This window comes from Lygodium microphyllum, chromosome 3, assembly GCF_053477565.2.
Source record: "Lygodium microphyllum isolate KBCC chromosome 3, Lygodium_microphyllum_v1.1.10, whole genome shotgun sequence".
NCBI classification, from domain to species: Eukaryota; Viridiplantae; Streptophyta; class Polypodiopsida; order Schizaeales; family Lygodiaceae; genus Lygodium; species Lygodium microphyllum.
In genome coordinates, this window is record NC_141137.1 from 88,148,026 (window position 1) to 88,153,515 (window position 5,490).

A 5,490-nucleotide genomic window follows, 5' to 3' on the forward strand; every position below is an offset into this window, starting at 1 on the left:
CAACTAGCGTCGGAGGAGTTGTCCTTCGTGGCCAAGTCCGCAGCCATGCCACTAAGAGAGTAGCAAATGAGCAGAGGTTTTAGACCAGAAGGGGGATCAGGAGTGGTGGAACTAATCTGAAGATGAGGTGGAACCGGGTCCCCGCGTTCATGTTGGAGTTTAGCTTGGGCTGCCTGATCCAACTGGTGGACTGGCCGAGAGAGATTGGAAGAGGAGGATGCCTCAGAGGAAGCTGAGGGCCCAAGGGAAGGTGTGAGAAGAGGGCCAGGAGGGGGTTCTAGAGCGAAAGATGGAGATGAGGAGACAGAGGAAGGTAGTGGAAATGACTTCTTATTAGGAGGTGGTTGGTTAAGGGAAGCGGAATGGGGCGTAGACTCTGACTTGTCATGAGACGGGGTGACTGGAGGTAGGAAGGAATGAGAAACCCACGGATAAGACATTCGGCGCTTCGAGCAGCCTGGAGGAACGGTGGACGAAGCCCAAGAAAAAGGGATAGATGAGAAGTTAGATCATTTGGGAATCCAAATGTAGGTGTTACCCTGGTAATAGCCTTGAGCCTCCAAGAGAGCATGTGCCACCCAACACAAGGAAATTGTGGGCTTTGGAGGAGTTCGACGACGTCGACTCGGTTGCCGATGCAACGGCTTTGAGGGTGGTGAAGGTGGAAATGGAGGTGGTGAGGGGAGGCGAGGTCGCCAACCACTGGAAGTGAGGAAACTTCATAGGCGTGGGTTTTGAGGCGCGACTAACAGGAGTAGCATGGTGATGTTGGGCTTGCAGCAACTGATGAAATAAGAAACTACCGGACTGCGAAGGGGTGGGAAGAGGAATTGGTGTTGGCCCCGCAGAAAGATCCCCTTTATTGAAAGCAGAAACTACATGGGCACCTGGAAATTGCAATGTAATGCACTGATCAACATAGTTGATAGTGCGTGGAACCTGATACTTGAAAGGTCGGCCCAAGAGAAGTTCCTTGCCCACATCTTCGTGGTTCCGAAGAACATAAAAAAGAAGAGGGATGCTCTCAGTTGCAATAGTAAGCAAAAGCTTACATTTACCCAAGAGCGAGTAAGGTTGGCCACAATAGGGGTTAAGCTTAGTGTGAGTGGGTGTCAAGGTGGGTTGGCCCAAATCCATCCAGAGGTTATATGGAAGGGTGTTGAAGTCAGAACCTTCATCAATGAGAGCGTCAGTAGTGACCTGCTTGGCAGTAGTCAGCTGGATTTGAAGGAAATCCGGGGGAATGACAAGGTCATCCTCAGGGTCAAGTAAAGAAATGGAAACAGCTCATACATTAAAAAATGAAGAGGAATTCTGTGTGGTTCTAGATGAAGCCAACTTATGAGCATCTACCTTCTGCTCAAGTTGCTCATACCAGGTTTGTTCAACCACCATGACCGCACTGACAAGAACATCAGGAGGGTGCATGGGGCGTTCATGCAAATAATGGTTTGGGGGGTAATACTTTTTAATGCGGCTGCCATTGAAATGTCCTATGCCTTCCCCCTCTAGGGTTTCAAGCTCAACATTGCCCATCTTGCTAATTTGACGAACGCGATACGGTCCTAGGCTGCGAAGTTTCAATTTCTGTTTATGGCCCTTAAGAGAATACAAGAGCACCAGGTCACCTTTATCAAAGGAACATTGTTGGACATGGCGATCAAACCAGGCCTTACGTCGGGCCTTTTCAGTAAGGAGAGCATGTGTGGCCAAAAGGCGAGTTTTGGTGAGACGTTCCAACTCCACAAGGCGGTTGGTCCAAGCACTAGTTCCTTCCCAATGCTCCTGTACTGCAATGCGAAGACTAGGGATGAGAAACTCAACTGGCATAACAGTGTCAGTACCATAGGTGAGTCGAAATGGAGTCTGGCCAGTTGCAGCCTTGAAGGCAGTGCGGTAAGCCCAAAGGGCAGCCATAAGCTTGTTATTCCAATCAGAGCGTGAAGCAGAAACAGTCTTGGTCAACACATTAAGCAAAATCTTGTTGGAGGACTCAGCCTGGCCATTTGCCTGAGGATAATATGGAGATGACTTGCGGTGGATAATAAGAAAGGTGGAGAGCAAATGCTCAATGACTTCATTCAAAAAGTGAGTCCCCTGATCACTAACCAACTCGATCGGGCAGCCAAAGCGAGAGATCACCTATTCCCACAAGAATTTAGCTGTTGTATGAGCATCATTCTTACGGGTGGCACGTGCCTCAGCCCATTTTGTCATATAGTCTGTTGCGACTATGATGTAGCGTGCTTGTGAATACTGAGCAGTTGGAGTGATAGGTCCTACAAAGTCAATCCCCCATTTTTCAAAAGGTTGTCTAGCAATGATAGGTGAAAGCTCCATCTTGTCCTTGCGAATAGGAAGTTTGGTACGTTGGCACTCATCACAATGCTTAACAAAACGTGTCGCATCCTTGAACAAGGTGGGCCACCACAACTGGGCCTGTAAAACCTTACGTGCTGTTGCCTGACCATTAAAATGTCCGCCAGCAATGCCGCCATGGGCTTCCTGAAGCACACACTCCATGTCATGTTCATAAACACATCGCCGAAGAAGACTGTCCTGCCCTAGTCGATAAAGTTGACCAGCAATCATCTGGTAGGGTCGGGTCTTAATCAACAAGCGAGTGAGACGAGCTTTCTCAATGGGCCGTTCAGGAATTCCATTCTCTAAAATAGCAACAATATCATCGGCCCAATGAGGTGTAAGATCAGCCTTGAATAGTTGGGCCTCCTGTTGAAGGTGGAATGAATGGGCATCGGGTAAATTATCATCAACTCCTATAGCCTTTTCTCCACTGGTTAATCGAGACATGTGATCAGCCATGTAATGCTGCTTCCCTTTCCGCACAACCACAGAGAAATCAAACTCAAGCAACAACAACAACCACCGTGCAATTCTACCTGTGGCACATGGCTTGTTCACAAGATAAAGTAGAGCTTGATGATCAACAAAAAATGTGAAGGGAATGGCAAGCAAATAATGCCGAAACTTCTTAACTGCATAAACCATTGCTAAACCTTCCCGTTCAGTGGTGGAATAATTCATCTCAGTCTCAGTAAGTTGCCTGCTTGCAAAGCTTACTGGAAAGTCCATGTTATGTTCACCAGGTTGGCACAAAATAGCTCCAATGGCAATTTTGGATGCATCAATATGAACATGGAATGCGATTGTCCAATCTGGGGCTCGTAAAATGGGTGCAGAGACAAGAGCCTTCTTCAGGGCCTCATAGGCATCCTGGCATTCAGCAGTCCATGCCCACACAACCAAAAGCTTATAAAGTGGCCTGGCAATGGCAGCATAGTTTAGAACAAAGCGGCGATAATAGCCAGTATGCCCAAGAAAGCATTGAATACCCTTCGGATTGGTGGGAGGTGGAAGCTCCATAATAACCTTGATCTTGGCTGTATCAGTGGCAATGCCATTCTTGGACACAACATGTCCTAGAATAATGCCATGCGTGACCCAACGTTGAGAGCCTATGTCAGAGTCAGGGTTCTTTGGAGCTTTCTTAAGATGCATCCTTCTCAAGTGAACCGGAAAGTTCATCTTAGAGCGTGGAGCTGGGGTGGACTGAGGGATTTCAGGATCAGAGTCGGTACTAGCATCGGACTTAGAATTAGACTCCTCTGACGTCGGTGGAGCATCAAAAGGGAGGTTGTTTGAGGGCTCGGTAGTAAACAAATCAGGGTTGGAAGTGGGGTCAAAAGTATAGGATTCCAGCTGTGCATAGTCCATGGCTTGCAAGTATTCCAACCATTCTAAATCGGATTTAACACGGACCAGGCCAGCATCAATGTGAAAAGTTGGGCTTTTGGAGGGTTTTTGGTCAACTGTGATTTGCTCAATGGTTCTTCCATCAGAGTCATAGTCTACATCAGAACCGGTATCACTTGCATACTCAGTCGGGTCATCTTCAAAGTCACCATTCTCTTCTGTGTCCGAGTCATCCGGAGGCATCATGGAGACAAAAAGGTTATTATGATAATCGAACAAAACTTGATGAAGTTCAGTCCAATGCCATACGGGACACATTAAAAGCTCTTCAAAGATCAGTAGGTTAGCCTCAACCACATTCTTGAAGGCTGGTCTGTCAAGATTGTGGGAGAGAAGGAAGGAGTCTCGCTTGAAGCTTTCTTGCTTGCACAATGGGGGAAGACACACAAGGGTGGAGGCTGAAAACAGTTTTCCTCTTCTTAGTTGTGTAAGCCAAAAGAACTCAAGTACAAAGAAATAGAAGAACCCTAGATATGGGTCTCAAACCAAACTCAACTAACTAGGGTGGCATACTAACTGAGCCACGAACTAGAGTAGATAAGGATAGCTATCATGTAGCTATTATTCATGGGCGGTGTACCAACCGCATCTGCAACCGACACGTCGGTGACATAAATACACAACGGTCACCCTGGCGTATCACGAGTGGAGCTCGATATCTCAACACTCCCCCTCGAGCTCAATCCCAATTCCTCCACACCAAGCAGGTCTCTGAACTTGCGCAGCTTCTCTGCGCCCAATGCCTTCGTAAATATGTCAGCTACCTGATCCTCTGTACTGACATAAACTAGATCAATAAGACCTAGTAAAACCCTCTCTCGCACATAGTGATAATGCACCTCAATGTGCTTTGTTCTAGCATGATAGACTGGGTTATTTGCCAAGTGTATACTACTCATGTTGTCACAATAAATGACAACTGGCCCATCTGAAGGCTGATGCATATCATAAAGTAGCTTATGCAACCAAGCTACCTCACATGCAGCCATTGCTGCACCCCTGTACTCAGCCTCTGTGCTCGACAAGGCAACTGTAGGCTGTTTCTTGCTGCTCCAAGTGACTGCAGCACTCCCAAAAGAGAACACATATCCACTGGTAGATCTTCTATCAGAAATACTACCAGCCCAATCAGCATCAGTGTATCCATGCAGCTGTATCTGAACCCCAGTCTGATAAAATAGTCCATACTGCAATGTGGACTTCACATACCTGAGTATGCGTCTAGCCGCATCCAAATGCGGTTTCCTTGGAGCCTGCATAAACTGACTTACCAATCCAACAGCATAGCTCAAATCTGGCCTGGTAATAGTCATATAAATCAAACTTCCTACTATGCGTCTGTACATAGTAGGGTCTTCTAGAAGCTCACCTGCATCTGTGCTCAGCTTCACATTTTGCTCCAAAGGAACTGAAATAGGCTTACAGCCTGTCATCCCATATTTGGACAGCATGTCCAATCCATACTGCCTCTGCAAGAGCTGTATCCCACTTGGTGATCTAATCACCTCAATGCCCAAGAAATAACGCAGCTCTCCCAAATCCTTCATCTCAAATTTCTGCTTCAATAGCATTTTCACATGAAGGATATCTTCATCACTGTCACCTGTCATAATCAAATCATCAACATAAATGACAAGCAGCATAATACCTTTCTCTGTTTTTCTCACATAAAGTGAGAAATCTGCCTTGGAAATCTGAAATCCAATAGTGACAAGA